This window comes from Schistocerca piceifrons, chromosome 6, assembly GCF_021461385.2.
Source record: "Schistocerca piceifrons isolate TAMUIC-IGC-003096 chromosome 6, iqSchPice1.1, whole genome shotgun sequence".
NCBI lineage: Eukaryota > Metazoa > Arthropoda > Insecta > Orthoptera > Acrididae > Schistocerca > Schistocerca piceifrons.
In genome coordinates, this window is record NC_060143.1 from 299856092 (window position 1) to 299878801 (window position 22710).

A 22710-nucleotide genomic window follows, 5' to 3' on the forward strand; every position below is an offset into this window, starting at 1 on the left:
GCGTACAGCATCTATCCTTACAGACCATTTTGTTTCCGATAGCCCGTGAATGAACGATCCAACATCTGCTTTTAAAACTTTCCATCTTTGGGGACTAGACTGATATTTATATTTTCATTAAGATCTGTATAAATCGAGTGCTGTCATCTGTTAACAGTACGCAAAAGCAGTATTGCGTTAGCGCATCTCAACGCGTATTTTCTGTGAATCGTCAGTTCGGGTCAGCAGAGCTGTGAAGTTACGCTTGACAGAAAGTATGGCTGCCGAGCGCAAGAACCGTGCACGAAGTTCGTATTCATTAGAAACGAAGTTTGAACTTTGAATCGCAACGAGAAAGGTGAGCATATTGTTGACATTCAGCGTGCTTTGTGACTTAGTGAATCCACCGTGAGAACTGTTCGTAACAATGCAGATTCATTTCCAAAAACTGTTCACTGCTCAAATGATTTAAGTATGACTAGAATAACCAGATTTCGCACGAAGGCGATGGAAGACCGGAAGAAAATTCTAAGATACTGGATTGAGCAGCACAGCCAACCGCATATGGCTCTCAGTGGAGCTGCTATTCCAGATACAGCCAAGAGCACGTTTTCAAATTTAATGAAAGAAGAGTACGACGCAGTATCTTTCTCAGCCAGCTCAGTCTGGTTTGATCGCTTCAGGCCTCATTCGTGTTTTCACAACTTTAGAGTGATACACGAGGCAGCCGCGGCTGACGAAGATGGAGCCGAGGAATTTAAAAAGAGATTTAAAGGAAATGTGACAGAAATGGGCTGTGTTGCAAAGTGAGTTTTCAGACTTGATAAAGTGGCTTTATTTTAGAAACGAATGCCTAATTGTACATTCTTTTCTATTGTAGGTTCAAATGGTTCAAATGGCTCTGAGCACTATGGGACTTAACATCTTAGGTCATCAGTCCCCTAGAACTTAGAACTACTTAAACCTAACTAACCTAAGGACATCACACAACACCCAGCCATCACGAGGCAGAGAAAATCCCCGACCCTGCCGGGAATCGAACCCGGGAACCCGGGCGTGGGAAGCGAGAACGCTACCGCACGACCACGAGATGCGGGCTCTATTGTAGGAAAACAGCCTCTGAATTTAAGGTTGCCAGGGGCCGATGCACCTTTTCTTCGGAGGAAATGCTACAGCGGAATGATCAAAACCCCTTATGGTGTACCATTCTCAGAACTCTAGGACACGTAAGGATTGTGACAAGAGCAGGCTGGGAGTTCACTGGAGACAGAATAATAACGTCAGTAAATTATTGTGTGTTTCTGTGTTAAGATTTAAGTCTATAAATTTCACATTATTACGTGTTTCACTAAAGTGATAATAGTTATTTTTGGCAAAAATACTAAGAAACACTGCTATTTTAAACGCAGTGTGTGAGTAAACGAAAACTCACATTTTATATATGAAATTACTCGGGATTTACGTACTCGGTGTGTGCGGCCATTCAGCGGAACGTTACTATCGCGGATAACGAGATTAAGCTGTAGGTTCATAAATGTTACAACACTTGCACGTGTGTAATAACAATACTTTTTGCTCTACAGTGTCTGATGTATTGGTCGTGCCTTATGTGCAACACAATAGCATTCTGCATTTTTAACCTCTAGTTACACAAGTATACATTTTTTTAAGTATCCCGAACGTTCAGTGCGGACCTCCAGCGCTCAGACATTTTATTTTAGAACTAGCAATTGATTTCTGTTTATTAAGGCACCAGGACCAGTGAGCCCAGGGTGCTTTTACCCTGCTTCCCTCCTCCCCCTCCCCCTCCCCCTCTCACTCAGTGCCATATTTTAGTGGTCATCTGCAACGAAATAACGCCACAATCATGTTGCCCATGCTGTGTTTACCTATCTCGGTACAGCGAGCATCCGGAACGTTGCCTATCTAGCATGTTCTCCAAGGTGTCTCACTTATCGAAAGCATCTAGTAATGTGTAGCTATGAGAGAGGCACGCCACAACTCAGCAGCCACTACGACTGATAAACTCTAGCATAGTGTCGAAGCAGTATTAGAATAATATACCCGTACGTATCATCCTAGCTCAATTCGATTCGATGCGAATACGAGATAAACTCTACTGAGTAGAACTCTAGTAAAGTTGGAGTTAATAACAAATATAGAACAATCTCAAAAAATTTTTTTCCTTTATTGTAATTTCCATTCCCCACCAGGGGCGGTCTGGCAGCAGCATAAGCGCTGCTCTTCAGCCGAAAGACATAGGCAGGAAGACATTTAAAACAATATAGAGAAGAAAACATGGTGGATATAGAAACAAAAAAGGTGGAACAGAAGGAAAGAAAGCATACAAAGCGGCGACTGTAAAATGGAGATAAAAATAAAAAAAAGTATTTTACACAAAATCACACACTGCATTAAAAGGAACCAGGCAAAGTACGGCCAGAGCATAAAAAGTCGCAGAACGGTTAAAACAACCACGTGACGGACGGCGTAGCACGGAACAATCACGGACGATAAACAGGTCGAGCACACAATTAAAACCACATCACGAAATGACACTGTATAACGGCACCGAAACACTACACTAACGCAGTACACTGAAAACGAATAAAAACCTGGGAGGATCTGCCAGAGGTGGAGACAAGGGAAAAGGGAAAAGGAGGGGAGGAGGAGGGGGGAGAAAGGGGGATGTGGTGGGGAGCGCGCCGAAGGAGGGCTGGGGAAGGAAGGGACAGGAAAGGAAAACAGCCGAGGAAGGGGTGCAGAGACTCAGGGGGAAGGACGGAAGGCACTCTGGGAGGAGGAGGGGTGAGGAAAAGGGTGGCCCTCGGGAGGTGGGGGGGGGGGGGGAGACAAGGCCAGATTACAGTTGGAAGGAACGGTAGAGGTCACAGTGTTCAAAATCCGCGAGGGCGAGGTGCTCGAAATTGCACTGATGAAGGAGATGGAGGGTGTGGAGGTGGAGAGAGGGAGGGATACAGTGATAGAGGTGCGGCAATGAGCGGATGATAGAGAGGAAGGAGGAAACCAGGGGGTGGGGGGATCAAGCCTGCAGACAGTGTAAAGGACGCAGAGATGTTGGAGGAAAAGGAGGAGGTCAGGGAAGGGGATGAGGTCATACAGGAGTAGTGTGGGGGAAGGAAGGCGGAAACGGTAAGCAAGGCGGAGCGCGTGGCGTTCGAGGGCCTTATAAAAGCGGAGTGGGCAGAGATCCAGGCAACGTTGGCATAATATAAGATAGGATGGACGAGGGATTTGTAGGTGTGAAGGATGGTGGAAGGATGCAATCCCCATGTCCGGCCAGACAGGAGTTTCAGAAGGCGGACGCGGGAATGGGCTTTCTGCTGGATGATCAGGAGATGAGGGGTCCAGTTGAGGTGACGGACCAATCTCAAATTACTGGAGAAGGTGTTAAACGTAATCAATAAAAAGGAAGTTACCGTGTGGTTACGACTAGCCTCTTGCTCTGCAATGCATTTTCTGATGTTAGATTGCTTTTCAGTGTCAATGCAAATCATCTAGACAATAAAAGGGGCGTTCAAAAAGTAATATAAAACGTTTTCTTTCTCGGCCTATTTCGATTGAAAAAATGATGAATTTGTTGTTGGACACCGTGGAATATTCCCGCTTCAGCCTCTATAGTTTCATGAAGTTCCGATAGGTGGTGGCACTATACATACCCTTCAAAACGGAGTCTGTAACGGAGGTATAGTCCAAGCACTGAGCTGTCACTGAGTTTCTTTTGGCGGAAAACCAGAGCATTGGAGATATTCATGGGTGATTTTAGAATGTCTACAGAGACCTAGAAGTGAACAAAAGCACGGTGTGCCGCAGGGCGAGGCGTCTGCCATAACTGCAAAGCTGTCCGATCTCTTGAGTGCCGGCCGGCTGGACACAGCCGTGAATCCTGCAATATTGGAACGCGCCGAGACTCTCCTTCGTGGTGACTGACGTATCACAATCAAACACCTCGCAGCACAACTAGACGTCTATGTTGGTAGTGCTGACACACTTGTCCACCAGTGGGGGTACGCAAAGGTGTGTGCCTTCTGGGTTCCTCGCCACCTCACGGAAGACCATAGAAAACAATGAAGGATCATCTGTGCGGAATCGCTTGTCCATTACGAGAGTGATTGTGACAATTTTCTAGTCACTGGGTGATGCGGAGACTATTGCAACAAGACGCCGGTTCCGACGTCGACCAGCAGAGTGGTACCATTCCGGCATACAGGCCCTCCCAGTAACGTGGCTTAAGGGCATCGCATTGAACAAAGATTATGTTGGAAAATAGGGTTTTATAGCCAAAAGAGGAGGGAAGAAATTGGAGAATTGGCACTCCAAAGCACTCCGTCTTCAGGCAACAAGTGGCCTATAGGGACCAACCGACCGCCATGTCCTCCTCAATTGAGGATGTGGATAGGAGGGGCATGTGGTCAGCACACCGCTCTCCCGGTCGCTATGATGGTTTTCTTTGACCAGAGCTGCTGCTATTCGGTCGAGTAGCTCCTCAATTGGCATCACGAGTCTGAGTGCACCCTGAAAAATGGCAACAGTGCATGGTGGCTCGATGGTCACCCATCCAAGTGCCGGCCACGCCCGACTGCGCTTAACTTCGGTGATCTCACGGGAACCGGTGTATCCATTGTGGCAAGGTCGTTGCCATGGAGAATTGGAATCCTGGATAAAATCAACCTGCATTCCGAAAAAAATGTGTTGCATTACTTGTTGAACGCCCTTTGTAGAAAGTTTCACTCTTCATTTTGAGATATCAGTAAAACTTGTCTGGTTGTTCCAATGACTGAAGAAAGAGTGTATGCTTTGTTGTTGTTGTGGTCTTCAGTCCTGAGACTGGTTTGATGCAGCTCTCCATGCTACTCTATCCTGTGCAAGCTTCTTCATCTCCCAGTACCTACTGCAGCCTACATCCTTCTGAATCTGCTTAGTGTATTCATCTCTTGATCTCTTCGATTTTTACGCTCCACGCTGCCCTCCAATACTAAATTGGTGATCCCTTGATGCCTCAGAACATGTCCTGCCAACCGATCCCTTCTTCTAGTCAAGTTGTGCCACAAATTTCTCTTCTCCCGAATCCTATTCAATACCTCCTAATTAGTTATGTGATCTACCCATCTTATCTTCAGCATTCTTCTGTAGCACCACATTTCAAAAGCTTCTATTCTCTTCTTGTCCAAAATATTTATTGTCCATGTTTCACTTCCATACATGGCTACACCACATACAAATACTTTCAGAAACGACTTCCTGACACTTAAATCTATACTCGATGTTAACAAATTTCTCTTCTTCAGAAACGCTTTCCTTGCCATTGCCAGCCTACATTTTATATCCTCTCTACTTCGGCCATCATCAGTTATTTTGCTCTCCAAATAGCAAAACTCCTTTACTACTTTAAGTGTCTCATTTCCTAATCTAATTCCCTCACCATCACCCGACTTAATTCGACTACATTCCATTATCCTCGTTTTGCTTTTGTTGATGTTCATCTTATATCCTCCCTTCAAGACACTGTCCATTCCGTTCAACTGCTCTTCCAAGTCCTTTGCTGTCTCTGACAGAATTACAATGTCATCGGCAAACCTCAAAGTTTTTATTTCTTCTCCATGGATTTTAATACCTACTCCGAATTTTTCTTTTGTTTCCTTTGAGAGGCACCCACATGCCTTGCTCATACTGTGGCATCATGCAGTCAGGCCTGCAAGATGAGTGGTCTGCCAAACGAGTGGATTCATTCTTATTTATCGAGTAACATGAACTCTCGTACTCACAATTAAGTTACAAATTATCCTCCTGTATGAATATTACGCAACGGAAACGTGGCCATCGCACTGAATAAGAATGGCGCACACATTATAAATTCTGGATATCATGACAACATACAATTCGAAGGAAAAGGCCACCAATCTTTTTCTTTTCACTATCTTATTTATTCCGATAAATTCTATAACCTACACACACAAATTCTATAACCTACAACAATAACACATGAGAAATTCCGCCCAGTGGGCCTGGCTTTACATTGGTGATTCTCTATCTTATGGTCTCGCAATTGTTTAACGCTACAGTGCACTCTTTGGCTATATCTCACACTTCGACTCTCACAACCATCATCACGAAACTTTCCTCCAGACCGAGCGGTACAAAAGGAACATGCATAACCCACTACCTCTGAAACTACCTTGCCACTCTCCCATGCAAACCACACATACTTAAATTACATGACATACACCACACTGCAACATGGAATACAACACAAGAAATAGTCACAACATTATCACTTTCAGCTTTCCCACTTCAATTAGTATTCATCCCAATTTCACACGACACTGCCCCACTTCGTAACTTTTCTTTCCTACTACGAACTCTGGAGGATATATGCACGTCTTCCTGTGCAATGCAAGCCAAGTGACGTTGCTGGATAGACAGCTGACTCACCTTGCTTCTCTCTCAGAGTATTATAGTTTGAATCAAGCGTCACACGGAAACATAACACGCAAAGTAATATTAAGAACATATTCATCACACACGCGAGTCCTCAACTGATACCATGGACGCGTACTTCTCTTCATCCGTTGTCTCATACACAGATTGAGACTCACACAGTACTCACCACGTGGAAGTACTCGTCTCTAATTTTAAGTCCTGCACACGCCATTTCTTAAATATTTCCAACTTATAGTACACACGCTAGTAATTCAGCTTAACTTAAGCACTCGGACGTATTTCAACTTATTGTTACACGTGGGTTCATTGTGACCATTGGTCACTTCCGAAGATTACTACGATCCCCTTAATATTACCTGCCTGACATTTAATTCTCCCCACAAAAGTTCCTGAAATAGAGAAATTATTATTCTAAACTACTCTTAAGTATTTCACATGCATACCATGCCTCCACTCTTTTGTCTTTACGGAGCACACCTAAGACAGGCCTTACCAACACTAGATCCAGTAGCAGAGTGCTGAAACATGGCCGTTCTTCAGGTCCTCTCGCACCTCTGCCGAAGTGGGGGAGCACCTTGCTACCGTATTGGTCAGCCAAATTTCATCTCTTTGGCCCCACCAAAGGTAACCCAAGTACCGTCTCAAAGATGATCATATATTCACATTCACTATCTGTGGTTAGCAGTCGACCATACATTCATTCATTTCACAGATCTCACCAAATTGGATGTAGGGATTTATTTTGTGGGAGTGCACATGTGATCAATTAAATAAATAAATCGTCATTCTTTCCCACCCTGGTATCAGGCTTCGCTGTATTAGTTGAAATTGAGTTATTATTAGAAAAATATGTTGTTCTGACAAGAATAACGATGAATGTTGTACCTATTTTCAATGTCGGGCGGTACTGTACCCTTTCACCTTCACTGCTTGCTCAATATACAGATTGAATAACATCGGGAGAGGCTACAACCGTGTCTCACTCCCTTCCCAACCACTGCTTCCCTTTCGTGTCCCTTGACTCTTGTAACTGGTATCTGGTTTCTGTACAAATTGTAGATAGCCTTTCGCTCCCTCTGTTTTACCCCTGCCACCTTCAGAATTTGAAAGAGAGTATTCCAGTCAACATTGTCAAAAGCTTTCTCTAAGTCTACAAATGCTAAAAACGTAGGTTTGCCTTTCCTTAATCTAGCTTCTAAGATAAGTCGTAGGGTCAGTATTGCCTCACGTGTTCCAATATTTCTACGGAATCCAAACTGATCTTCCCCGAGGTCAGCTTCTACTAGTTTTTCCATTCGTCTGTAAAGAATTCGCGTTAGTATTTTGCAGCTATGACTTATTAAACTGATAGTTCAGTAATTTTTACATCGGTCAACACCTGCTTTCTTTGGGATTGGAATGACTATATTCTTCTTGAAGTCTGAGGGTATTTCGCCTGTCGGTCAATACCTGCTTTCTTTGGGATTGGAATTATTATATTCTTCTTGAAGTCTGAGGGTATTTCGCCTGTCTCATACATTTTGCATGGTATTCACCACATAGTTCTCGAGATAGTTTGAAATATGTAATTCATTCACATGTAATCGGCGACGTTTTCAAAGCAAAAGTAGCATTGCAGACTCGGTTCCAAGCACAGAACAACGTGGCATCCTCCGACAAAAACTGACGAAGGAGATCGGACGCAGTGTGACTAGACTATCAGCTAATATTGTCGGGCGACCGATGACGACGGCATCTGGCGATTGTTGCCGGTGCCACTGAGACGGCAGCCTAACATGTGATACAATGGGAGTTAAGAACCTTTTGCCGTGGACTGTAAGTGACTAGCCGGGTATGTACAGAAGCTGGGGAAAAACACGTTATCAAGGCGAAAAATGCTTGGTTACACATAAATGCAGATGCTAACCAAGCATGCAGTTGGCGCGATTGTATTTGATCACCGACGGCACCTGTTAAATGTCCTCAGTACATTCCGAGTGTCAGTCATTGTAAGAGCAGTATCTGTGTAGTTGTGAGCACATTATGTCGGAGCTAACTGAATTCGAATGTGGGCAAATTGTTGGTGATCGGATGGACGGTGTTTCCATAATCGAGAAAGCAGAAGCGCTCGGTGTTTCAAAAGGCACCGTATTGAAGCTCAGTATAGTGCATACATGGAAAGCGGGAAAGCGTCATACGCTATGTCACAAACAGGTGAATATGTGTGTTGAGTGATTGTCACTCATCGAAGAGGCTAAAATAAATGGAGGATAGATGCAAAAGTCACTGCAGCATTGAATGTCGCGCTCGTCAGCCCTGCCGGCACCGAAACTACGCTAAGGAGTCTCCATAAGAAGGGATTTGCGAACGAGCTGGAATACCAAAACCACTCTTCAGTGATGCAAATGTCCGTAACAGGAAAATGCGGCGCCGATCCATAAAATATAGACTGCGGAGAAATGGAAGAAACTCATTTGCTCGGATGAGTCTGTTTTCCAACTTCTGGCCGAGATTACGTCCCAAGAGCGAAACATGACGGGTGAGTCTGTATACCAAAGGTGCCTGTTTCCACAGCTAGCATCGTCCAGGATTGGTTTTGTGACCACGAGGATGAGTTGTCGCATTACCCCTGACCATCAGAGTCGCTAAATCATAATATTTTTTAACCCTTGGAGAGAAGGGTGAGTGATCCACCGACCTCACTGTTACCTGAGATTGCCACTATTTTGCAGGAAGAATGAGGAAGAATGTGTAAGTAGGCTGTTAAGGTTCTTATGTTGGTAACGCCACGTAGTGCTCTGTATGAAAATCGCTGACTGCGCTGTGTGCAGTCTGTGGCTGGTTGGATTCATTGTTGGAATATTCGCTGTTCTGGTGTCGTGCAGTTGGATGTGAAGAGCGCGTAGCGTTGGGCAGTTGGTCTTGAGCCGCCAGCAGTGGTGGATGTGGAGAGAGATGGCAGAGTTTTGAGAGGTAAGCGGACGATCTGGAAGTGTGTCCGCCAGAAAAACGAAATTTGTAAAGATGGATGTCACGAATTGATATATAGAGGGCGGTCCATTGATCGTGACCGGGCCAAATATCTCACGAAATAAGCGTCAAACGAAAAAATACAAAGAACGAAACTTGTCCAGCTTCAAGGGAGAAACAAGATGGCGCTATGGTTGGCCCGCTAGATTGGACTGCCATAGGTCAAACGGATATCAACTGCGTTTTTTTAAATAGGACCCCAATTTTTTATTACATATTCGTGTACTAAGCAAGGAATATGAATGTTTTAGTTGGACCACTTTTTTCGCTTTGTGATAGATGGCGTGTAATAGTCACAAACATAGTCTATGGCTCACAATTTTAGATGAACAGTTGGTAACACGTAGGTATTTTTAAATTAAAATACAGAACGTAGGTATGTTTGAACATTTTATTTCGGTTGTTCCAATGTGATACATGTACCTTTGTGAACTTATCATTTATGATAACGCATGCTGTTACAGCGTGATTACCTGTAAATACCACATTAATGCAATAAATGCTCAACATGATGTTCATCAACCTCAATGCATTTGGCCATTTGGCAATACGTGTAACGACATTCCCCTCAACAGCGAGTAGTTCGCCTTCCGTAATATTCGCACATGCATTGACAATGCGCTGACGCATGTTGTCAGGCGCTGTCAATGGATCACGATAGCAAATATCCTTCAACTCTCCCCACAGAAAGAAATCCGGGGACGTCAGATCCGGTTAACGTGCGGGCCATGGTATGGTGCTTCGACGACCAATCCATCTGTAATGAAATATCCTATTCAATACCGCTTCAACCGAACGCGAGCTATGTGCCGCACATCCATCAAGCTGGAAGTACATCGCCATTCTGTCATGCAATGAAACATCTTGTAGTAACATCGGTAGAACATTACGTAGGAAATCAGCATACATTGCACCATTTAGATTGCCATGGATAAAATGGGGGTCAATTATCCTTCCTCCCATAATGCATCACACATTAACCCGCCAAGATCGCTGATTTTCCACTTGTCGCAGCCATCGTGGATTTTCCGTTGCCCAATAGTGCATATTATGCCCATTTACGTTACCGCTGTTGGTGAATGACGCTTCGTCGCTAATTAGAACGCGTGCAAAAAATCTGTCATCGTCCCATAATTTCTCTTGTGCCCAGTGGCAGAACTGTACACGACGTTCAAAGTCGTCGCCATGCAATTCCTGGTTCATAGAAATATGATACGGGTGCAATCGATGTTGATGTAGTATTCTTAATACCGACGTTTTTGAGATTCCCGATTCTCGCGCAATTTGTCTGCTACTGATGTGCGGATTAGCCATGACAGCAGCTAAAACACCTACTTGGGCATCATCATTTGTTGCAGGTCGTGGTTGATGTTTGACGTGTGGCTGAACACTTCCTGTTTCCTTAAATAACGTAACTATCCGGCGAACGGTCCGGACACTTGGATGATGTCGTCCAGGATACCGAGCAGCATACATATCACACGCTGTTGGGCATTTTGATCACAATAGAACGATGTCGCTCTTTTCGGCAGTTGGTAAACGGTCCATTTTAACAAGGGTAATGTATCATGAAGCAAATACCGTACTCACTGGCGGAATGTTACGTGATACCACGTACTTATACGTTTGTGACTATTACAGCGCCATCTATGACAAAGCGAAAAAAGTGGTCCAATAAAACATTCATATTTCTTTACGCACTACATGAATATGTAATAAAAATAGGTGTTCCTATTAAAAACAAACGCAGTTGATATCCATATGACCTATGGCAGTGCCATCTAGCGGGCCAACCATAGCGCCATCTGGTTTCCCCCTTCAAGCTAGACGGGTTTCGTTCTTTGTAGTTTTTTCGTTTGATGCTTATTTCGTGAGATATTTGGCCCGGTCACTGTCAGTGGACCACCCTGTATATGACTTTTGAACATTATTACGGTGAATACATAGTTTGTTCTCTATCAAAATCTTTCATTTGCTAAGTATACTTATCAGTAATTACTGCCTTCACTAATTAGAATCTTTTGTTAGTTGGCAGTATTGGCGCTCGCTGTATTGCAGTAGTTCGAGTAATGAAGGTTTTTGTGAGGTAAATGATTCACGAAAGGTGTAGGTTGTTGTTAGTTTGAGGGATTATTTAAAGTCAGAATGCGTTGCGCTATAAATATTGTGTGTCAGTTTAGTGATGATCAGAATAAGTAAAGAACAAACTGTTTAAGTACGTTGAGTTTTGCTCAGCTGTTTGAAAATCAAATAATGTAAGAGTTTTTCCAGCACTGTCATTCATAATTTTTCAAACGGGACGTTTCATAAATGGTATAAGATTCCCTTGAAAACCATACAGAAGCTGTATTTACCCGCCCCGAGACGGCTGTTTTTGTTTTTCCGTGTTTTTGTTCACGTCCTAAACATAGATGTAAATTGGAACCAACGCTATCCGTCAAGTCGCTGACCCATAACACTAGCACAGTGCCCCGCGAAAGAGGACATCACTACCGAGTGGTAGCGTGCTTGCGCGTGAGACAGGCGCCCCGGAGCTGGTGCGACCCATGTCTACGGCAGCGACACAGACTGCTGGCCGCGAAATGTCAAGGCGGCCGTGGCGGGCCCGTAGCATTATGTTGCAACCACGTGGCTTACAGCTCCGGCACGAGGCGCTCGCTACTGTGTACGCGGCGGCACGCCGCTCGTGATTCTAACACACACATCTTGAGATAGCAGTCATGTTGTTTACGCAGAGACTTCAGAAAGTAAGTTACACAAATCTGCCAACGCTAAGACCATTGCACAACAAGACGGCGCATTGTCAGAAGAGAGTACATGATGCGTGTTTCCTGCAAATGAAGTTAACAAATGTATCACGTTATGCGAGTGAAACGATGTCGCAACTGGAAACGTACTCCAAAGTTGAAGCAGGAGGGAAAGAACGATTATTATGGGCAAAATGCCTAAATCACACACAGACTCGCCATGAAATTCTGACGGTATATGGATCAAATGCAGTGGCTTACTCAGTCGTCTCCTTAGGGAGTCACACCTAGTGATACGTGACTGGCGACCACGGGGCCCCGAGCTGAGTCCTGGTATTTCTTCCACTTACTTATGCCAGGCTCCTCACTTTTATCTTTCCTATCTGGCCACCCTTGGCCAGCTCTTGTTCTTTTCCGACCCTGACGCTATTAGGTTTCGAGGGCTAGGGGTCTTTCATTTTCCAACCTATACTTCTCATGCAGCATCTGACCCGGAGCGGGCGGCTGCAAAAGGCGTCTGTATCCCATGTTAGGAGCGGCCTCCAGAACTGCGGAAGGCAACGGAATACCACCGCAGATTATCTTCCCTGCATAATGCAGTCTCCATTTTATGCACAAAAATGGCTTCCTCTCACGTTAAATCAGTGTCCGGAGGTAAAATAGTCCCCCATTCGGATCTCTGGGGGGGGGGGGGGGACAACCTGAAAAGAGGCAAAAAATCAAAACGAGAATTGGTACCTGGAATGTCAGAACTCTGCTACAAGCAGGAAAACTAGAAAACCTTAAAAGAGAGATGGAAAAGAATCATATGGACCTCGTAGGAGTTGCTGAGGTAAGATGGAATGGACATGGAGAGTTGCAGTCAGATGAATATGTATTCTAATACTCAGGAGGAGAAGTAAAAGGAATTAATGGAGTAGGAATGATTATGACGAAGGAATTGACTAAATGTGTGGAATATGTAGACTATGCAAATGACCGGGTTATTGGTGTAAGGCTGAAAGGAGCACAAAAAGATTTACTGATTGTCCAGGTGTATATGCCAACTTCAGAACATGATGACCAAATTGTAGAGGAAACGTACAATGTAATAGAGAGAATAATGGACGAAAATAAAAAATGCTGCAAAATAGTAATGAGAGACTGGAACGTCATTGTGGGAGAAGGGAAAGAGGGAAACATAGTAGGCAGTCATGGTCTTGGAAAGAGAAATGACAGAGGTGAATGGTTAATTGACTTCTGCAGGGAAAGGCAGCTGATAGCGGCAAACACATGGTTCAAGAACCATAAGAGGAGGCTCTACACTTGGAAATCACCAGGGGATAAATACAGAAACCAAATCGATTTTATACTGGTAGAAGAAAGATACAGGAATGGAATCAAGAAGGTGCACACATTACCAGGTGCAGATATTAATAGTGACCACAACTTACTTATGGCAGAAATAGAAATAACAATGAAAAACTGAAAAAGGCGACAATGGTGAAGAAGTGGGATTTAGAGAAGATAAGGTCCAACAAAGAACAAATTACAGAAACGCTGTCTCGGGACTTTCTAAACACATTACGAGACAGAGAAGCACCTGATAATGCCAACGAGCACTGGAATATGCTGAAGGAAGGAATCATTAAAGCAGGACAGCAAAATATAGGATATGTAAAAGGGAAAAGGTCAAAAAAACCATTGGTCACACAAGAAATGATTTCCAAGATGGAAGAGAGAAGAAAATTGAAAAACAAGAACACTGAAGATGCGAGAAAGATATACCGAAGGTTAAATAACGAACTGCGAAGAGAAACTGAGCAGGCTAGGAAAAAATGGCTAAAAGAGGAATGTGATGAAATTGAAGAACTGGACAGGAAGGGAAGATACGACTTACTATACAACAGAGTAAAGACTATGACATGGGAACAAAACAGAGCAGGAAGTGCTACTATGGAAATTTTGAGTAAAGACGAAGAGGTAGTGTACAAAGATCGTGACGATGTCCTCCAGAGATGGGAGGAATATATAAAAGAGCTATATGACACAAATAACAAACCAGAAACTCTGGAACTTGAATCACACAACAGTGTAAGTGATGAAGAGAAAGGACCGACCATCATAATGGAAGAAGTAAAGTCTGCCATTGCTGCAATGAAAAATGGTAAAGCAGTAGGTACAGATACAATACCGGGAGAAATACTAAAATGCTTGAACCACAATGGAATAAGAGAAATATTGAGGTTATGTAATAAAATATATGACAGTGGTGAATGGCCTGAGGACTTTTTGACAACAGTAATGATTCCATTACCGAAAAAACAAGGAACCAAGAAATGCAGCGAGCACAGGACAATCAGCCTCATTTCACATGCAGCCAATGTGACGTTAAGAATAATTAATAAAAGACTTGAAAAAGTAATAGAGGAGAATCTCGGCGAGGAGCAGTTTGGCTTTAAACGGAATACGGGCACCAGAGTTGCAATAGGGCTACTACGAATCTTGGGAGAAAGGTTTATTGAAAAAGGAAGAGACCTATATATGTGCTTCATCGATTTAGAAAAGGCATTTGACAATGTGGTTTGGGACAAGCTGGCGACTATTATGAGGGAAAAGAGAGTGGACTGGAAAACCAGAAGACTTATAAACTCATTATACCTTAATCAAAAAGTTTCAGTTAAAGTGAGAGGAGAAAGTACAAACTGGATCAGACTAGGAAAAGGAGTAAGACAAGGATGCTGTTTATCACCTACTCTTTTCAACTTGTACTTGGAAAATATGATTGACCAATGCTCATTAGATGACAAAGGTGTAGAAATTGGAGGAAGAAGAGTAGGGTGCTTGAGATTTGCTGATGACATGGTCCTTCTAGCCACAGGGGAAAAAGAATTACAAGATTTGGTGGACACCATTGCAAGTAACGGAAAAAATATTGAATGAAAATTAACACAAATAAAACAAATGTATTGGCAATAGGAGGAAATAAGGAAATAAAAATTGTGCTGAATGGAGAAACACTAGAACAGGTGCAAAATTTTAAGTATCTTGGAAGCAGGATAGACACCGACTGGAAGTGCACCACAGAAATTAAAACGAGGATAGCAATGGCAAAAGAGGCGTTTTATAAGAAAAGGAGAATCCTCTGCAGCGGTCTGGACAGAGAACTGAGAAAGAGACTCATAAAATGTCTTGTATGGAGTGTTCTTCTATATGGCGCTGAAACATGGACTGTGTGGAAAAAAGACAGAGAAAGGCTGGAGGCTTTTGAGATCTGGACATGGCGGAAGATGGAAAGAATAAGTTGGATGGACAGAGTAAGAAATGAAGAGGTACTGAGAAGAGTGGGAGAGAAAAGACAGTTACTAGATGTAATAAAGAGAGAAAAAGAAATTGGATTGGGCATATATTAAGAAAGAATGACGGACTGATAAAAACAGTTTTAGAAGGTTATGTAGAAGGGAAAAGGAAGCGAGGAAGGAAGAGATTCCAGATACTGGATGACATGATGGACGGTACAACATACAGCAGCCTTAAGAAGGAAGCAATGGATCGCAGAAAATGGAGAGGCAAAGGACCTGCTAATATAGCAGATAACTGATGATGATGACTCAGTCGTAGTGAAATGGTGTCAGCAATTCGACCAAGGTCCACAGATGTGAGTGATGCTTATCGGGAAGGAAGGCCGTCGTCTTCGATCACCGACGACAAAGTCCACCCAGTTGAGAAACTGATCACTAGTACTTATTTTTGACAATCGGTGAAGAAACAGATATTGGTGACGAAGTTGCAGCTGAACCACATTTATACAATTTATTCTCAATTGCATTATTTCTATGATGTTATCTGTATTAGGAATGAAGATATTACCTGTTTGTGCGAGACAGGAATCGAACCAAGATTTCAGGCTTTTCGCTAGCAGTTGCCTGAACAACTCCAGCTATCCGACCATGCTTCCAGGACTGATTGAAACTTCCATATGTTACACCGTCTACGAATTCATCACTCGGAAATTTGGATTCCCGCCACAAATTTTTAAGGAGGCAAACCTATTCCGTTCCGCCAAAAATTTTCAATTGTCATCAACAGGTGCTTCATAACTAACGCAGCTAATGCCAGAAGGATTCGTAATAGCCAAAAAATTTCATAAATTTAGTACAACTGCAATGTCGTCGCCAAGACTCTATAGACATTGTTAAAAATAAGTACAGTGTTAGGACCCTCGACGCCCGCAATCACGATCGTAATAGTAACGTTGAATACACGAGTCTCCCTCATACCCTATGCCAAGATCCAAGTGAAGTGGCGAGTGATGAGGTCGTAGACAGCATGACATATGGAAGTTTGGGTCGGTTCTGTAAGCGTACACAGACAGCCGAAGTGGTTAACGCGACCGCTCGCATCATCATCATCATCACCATTTAAGACTGATTATGCCTTTCAGCGTTCAGTCTGGAGCATAGTCCCCCTTATAAAATTCCTCCATGATCCCCTATTCAGTGCTAACATTGATGCCTCTTCTGATGTTAAACCTATTACTTCAAAATCATTCTTAACCGAATCCAGGTACCCTCTCCTTGGTCTACCCAGACTCCTCCTACCCTCTACTGCTGAACCTATGAGTCTCTTGGGTAATCTTGCTTCTCCCATGCGTGTAGCATGACCCCACCATCTAAGCCTGTTCGCCCTGACTGCTACATCTATAGAGTTCATTCCCAGTTTTTCTTTGATTTCCTCATTGTGGACACCCTCCTGCCATTTTTCCCATCTACTAGTGCCTGCAATCATCCTAGCTACTTTCATATCCGTAACCTCAACCTTATTGATAAGGTAACCTGAATCCACCCAGCTTTCGCTCCCATACAACAAAGGTAGTCGAAAGATTGAACGGTGCACAGATAACTTAGTCTTGGTCCTGACTTCCTTCTTGCAGAAGAGAGTAGATCGTAGCTGAGCGCTGCTACACCTCGCTTCCAGTTCTTTCACTATGTTGCCATCCTGTGAGAATATGCATCCTAGGTACTTGAAACCGTCCACCTGTTCTAACTTTGTTCCTCCTATTTGGCACTCAATCCGTTTATATTTCTTTCCCACTGACATTACTTTCGTTTTGGAGATGCTAATCTTCATACCATAGTCCTTACATTTCTGATCTAGCTCTGAAATATTCCTTTGCAAAATTTCAATCGAATCTGCCATCACAACTAAGTCATCCGCATATGCGAGACTGCTTATTTTGTGTTACATATCTTAATCTCACCGAGCCAGTCTATTGTTTTCAACATATGATCCATAAATAATATGAACAACAGTGGAGACAGGTTGCAGCCTTGTCTTACCCCTGAAACTACTCTGAACCATGAACTCAATTTACCGTCAACTCTAACTGCTGCCTGATGCCTGACTATCTATGTAAAAACCTTTAATTGCTTGCAAAAGTTTGCCTCCTATTCCATAATCTCGTAGAACAGACAATAACTTCCTCCTAGGAACCCGGTCATATGCCTTTTCTAGATCTATAAAGCATAGATACAATTGCCTGTTCCACTCGTAACACTTCTCCATTATTTGCCGTAAGCTAAAGATCTGGTCCTGACAACCTCTAAGAGGCCTAAACCCACACTGATTTTCATCCAATTTGTCCTCAACTAATACTCGCACTTTCCTTTCAACAACACGTGAGAAGATTTTACCCACAACGCCGATTAAAGAGATACCTCTGTAGTTGTTACAATCTTTTCTGTTTCCATGTTTAAATATTGGTGTGATTAGTGCTTTCGTCCAGTCTGATGGAACCTGTCCCGACTCCCACGCCATTTCAATTATCCTGTGTAGCCATTTAAGACCTGACATTCCACTGTATTTGATGAGTTCCGTCTTTCCGACCGCTCGAAACGAGTTGGAAATCCGGACTGGAGTCCTGCTTTTGCAAAACTTTTTGAGTGTCACCAAGATAATACCATCATACCTAATGTAGCTGACCGCCCCCAGTAGCTGAGTGGTCAGCGCGACAGAATGTCAATGCTTAGGGCCCGGGTTCGATTTCCAGCTGGGTCGGAGATTTTTTCCGCTCAGGGACTGGGTGTTACGTTGTCCTAATCATCATCATTTCACCCCCATCGACACGCAAGTCGCCGAAGTGGCGTCAAATCGAAAGACTTGCACCCGGTGAACGGCCTACCCGACGGGAGGCCCTAGTCACACCTAATGTAGCCAATGTCAGAAGGATTCCGCGACTAAATTTCATACAGTTATCAAGGATGTCTATCGTGGACATCGCTCAGCAGACGCCCATCGCAACAGCCAGTGCTCATTCCATCGTCCGAGAAGGTCTGCAGCACTGAAAATTGTGATCACCCTGAGTTCCACTGTCACTGTCACCTGCGCACAAAGACGCAAGATTTGTGGCGTCTCTGGACTTCCCTGAGAGTTACTCTGAGGAAGACAAAGCCGATCCTTACTGGCGAGGAGACATAGGTCCACTCTTTCACCCCTCCAAGAAAGAGAGCGTCTATGATATGTAGAGACACGTCCTCGTCAGCCCCTCCCCCGGTGTAAGGAATGGGAAGTTGCACCATCAGTAGTGGAGTTCATGGCCACGGTTTTCTTCGACTGAGAAGGAGTTGTGTACACATACTTTACGGCAAAGGTCACAGCCATTAATTCCGATTCGCACTGTACAACACTGTGCAGAGCCGTAAAGAGCAAGTGATGTGAAAAATTAAGGAAACGCGTTGTTCACCTACACGATAATGCAACATCCCACGCGGCGCGTACAACACACGCTTCATTTCATCGCTCCAACGTTTTCGATGGGAGATTTGTGAGCATCTGCCGCACAAGGCAGTTCTTGCACCGAGCAACTTACATCTGTGCGGCAAGATAAAAGAAGAGTTGGGTGGAAAGAGATTTCGCAACGATGAGGATGTTCACATAGCGGGTCTCGAATGGCTCCGTAAATGAGAAGCGGGTTTCTATCGTCGCGGAACTGCACGATTGGTAGAGCGCTGCAACTGCTGTTTACACTGACTTCGCAACTATAATGAAAAATGTGGTCCTGTATCTGCGTCACTTTGAAGTGTAGCACAGCATTCAATAATAGTTGATTGGCCTGCCTAAGTAGTGTGTAACTTACTTTTCGAAGTCCTCTCGTACAATAATTTCGGCATCGCAATCATCGGATCTGTTTACAAGCAAATCCCGTAATCAGATTTGGAGTCGGCGATGCCAAAACGCGCCGGAATGAAAGATGCATAGCCTTGCGGTGATGCGAATTGATAAAATTTTCTCTATCTTCCTGCTGCGGCAAATGGTTACGTCACCATCTACGTGACTAATCCGCAGTTCACACTTCACTGATTGGCCGAGGGTTCATACATACACTTGCTCACTTTTTTGACCATTTCACTCTCGAATGGCACTTATGAAAAATTAACACCTAAATATTTCCTTGCGAACTCTGATCTCTCAATTTTTTCTGACGGATATTTCTCTCTATGTAGGTGGGAGTCAACTAAATAATTCGTCATTTGGGGAAGAAAGTTGGCGACTAAAATTTCTTGAAAAGAAAGAAAGTATTGTTTTGATAATAGTCACCCCAGTTCTCTTATCATATATGTGAAAGATGTTCCCCTATTTCTCAATAATACAAATCGGGCTACCCTACTTCGAACTACTTCGGTGTCCTATGTAAGTCCAATCTGGTAAGGATCTCGTACCCCACAACAGTACCTTGGAAGAGAACGGGCAACAGTCTCTTCAGTGTATTTGGAACACATTCCAAGTCTTCTGCTGATAAATACTGCCTTTGGTTCGCCTTCCCCACAATTTTCTGTACCTGATGGTTCCAGTTTGAGTTATTTGTAACTGTAATTTTTCGATATCAAGTTTAATCGACAATCTTTCAATTTGTGTGATTTATCGTGTAACCGGAAGTTAACTCACGTGGATGAACTTACAGTCTTTATTGTGTAGGGTCAATTGCTGTTTTTCGCTCCGTGAAGATATGTTGTCTAAATCATTTGCGATTCAGTTTGATCTTAAGATGACTTTATTAGTCGGTAAACGACACCATCACCTGATATTCTGAGAAGGCTGTTAAGAGGTCTCCGAAATCATTTATCTAGATTACGAACAGAAGAGGGCATATAACAAGCCCTTAGGGAGCCCTAGATACCACTTCCGTTTCTCTTGATGCCTTCCCGAACTGTGGCGTCTATGCTTAAAAAATCACATATCCAGTCGCACAAATGAAATGATAATCTATAGGCACGTAAATTGATTAGAAACAGCTTGTGTGTCAAAGGCCTTCTGAAAATCTGGAACAATGGAATCAATTTGCGATCCCTTGTGTATAGGACTCATTATTTCGTATGAATAAGAAGACATTTCCGTTTCACAAGAATGACATTGTCTAATCTGTCGTGGTTATGTGTGAACAGATTTTTTTCTGCGTGGTATTTCATAACGCTGGTGTACGGGGCATGTTCCAATATCCCTTCTACAAATCTTTGTCAATGATGTGGGTCTATAATTCAGTAGATTTCTTCTATTTCCTTTCTTATGTATTGGTGTGACCTATGAAAGCGCCGAGTCTTTAGCTATAGGTCTTTTGTCTAGCCAGCGGTTGTATGAGATAGTTATAAATGTAGCTACTTCATCAGGATACTACTCAAGGAACCTACATCTATATCTACATTTATACTCCGCAAGCCACCCAACGGAGTGTGGCGGAGGGTACTTTACGTGCCACTGTCATTACCTCCCTTTCCTGTTCCAGTCGCGTATGGTTCGCGGGAAGAACGACTGCCGGAAAGCCTCCGTGCGCGCTCGAATCTCTCTAATTTTACATTCGTGATCTCTTCGGGAGGTATAAGTAGGGGAAAGCAATATATTCGACACCTCGTCCAGAAACGCACCCTCTCGAAACCTGGACAGCAAGCTACACCGCGAGGCAGAGCGCCTCTCTTGCAGAGTCTACCACTTGAGTTTGCTAAACATCTCCGTAACGCTATCACGCTTACCAAATAACCCTGTGACGAAACGCGCCGTCCTTCTTTGGATCTTCTCTATCCCCTCTGTCAACCCGACCTGGTACGGATCCCACACTGATGAGCAATACTCAAGTATAGGTCGAACGAGTGTTTTGTAAGCCACCTCCTTTGTTGATGGACCACATTTTCTAAGGACTCTCCCAATGAATTTCAACCTGGCACCCGCATTACCAACAATTAATTTTATATGATCATTCCACTTCAAATCGTTCCGTACGCACACTCCCAGATATTTTACAGAAGTAACTGCTACTAGTGTTTGTTCCGCTATCATATAATCATACAATAAGGGATCCTTCTTTCTATGTATTCGCAATACTTTACATTTGTCTATGCTAAGGGTCAGTTGCCACTCCCTGCACCAAGTGCTTATCAGCTGCAGATCTTCCTGCATTTCGCTGCAATTTTCTAACGCTGCAACTTCTCTGTATACCACAACATCATCCGCGAAAAGCCGCATGGCACTTCCGACACTATTCACTAGGTCATTTATATATATTGTGAAAAGCAATGGTCCCATAACACTCCCCTGTGGCACGCCAGCGGTTACTTTAACGTCTGTAGACGTCTCTCCATGAAGAACAACATGCTGTGTTCTGTTTGCTAAAAACTCTTCAATCCAGCCACACAGCTGGACTGATATTCCGTAGGCCTAATTGGTATACAAGCTGGATCGGAGAACTTAACATTATTAATTAAGTGATGTTGCTACGCTGCGCCGAGGGTATCTTATTCCAAGTTATTCATGTTGGCAGTTGTTCTTGATTCGAATTCAGGAAACTATGAGGACATGAACAAACGGATGAGATTGTAAAATAATCACCACTTTACAGTTTCCAAACAGAATACGTCCGTACGTTCGTTTGTATTTAACCGCTAGGCATTGTAGGAACCTCGAGAAAGTTTTGTTTTAATCAAAGGGAAAATTGTAAAATCATCGTTATGCTTTGAGATCTCAGCTGATTTGTTGTGGTGTGTATGATGGGTATATAATTAATTAATAACGAAAGGTGACACGGATGAAACAATACAATTACAGAAGAAAAAACGTTCTAGTAATCATGAATCCGCAATCGATCAGTCTGCTTAAGTAAATGTATAGTGGACAGTATATAAGTGGGACTCAAAAAGTTTCCGTGTCAGGGCGTTGCTGCATCGTGTATTATGTAACGTAGCGCGACTTCGTTGCGGGTGTATAAGCACCGACATGTAGGTTCACATGGCTCTGAGCACTATGGAACTTAACTTCTGAGGTCATCAGTCCCCTAGAACTTGGAACTACTTAAACCTAACTGACCTAAGGACATCATACACATCCATGCCCGAGGCAGAATTCGAACCTGCGACCGTAGCGGTCGCGCGGTTCCAGACTGTAGCGCCTAGAACCGCTCTGGCACCCCGGCCGGCCACCGACATGTAAGCAGGGATTAGTGTGACATTTGCGTCGTTCCGACGTGCATGTTGTAAATGTGGAATTGTCA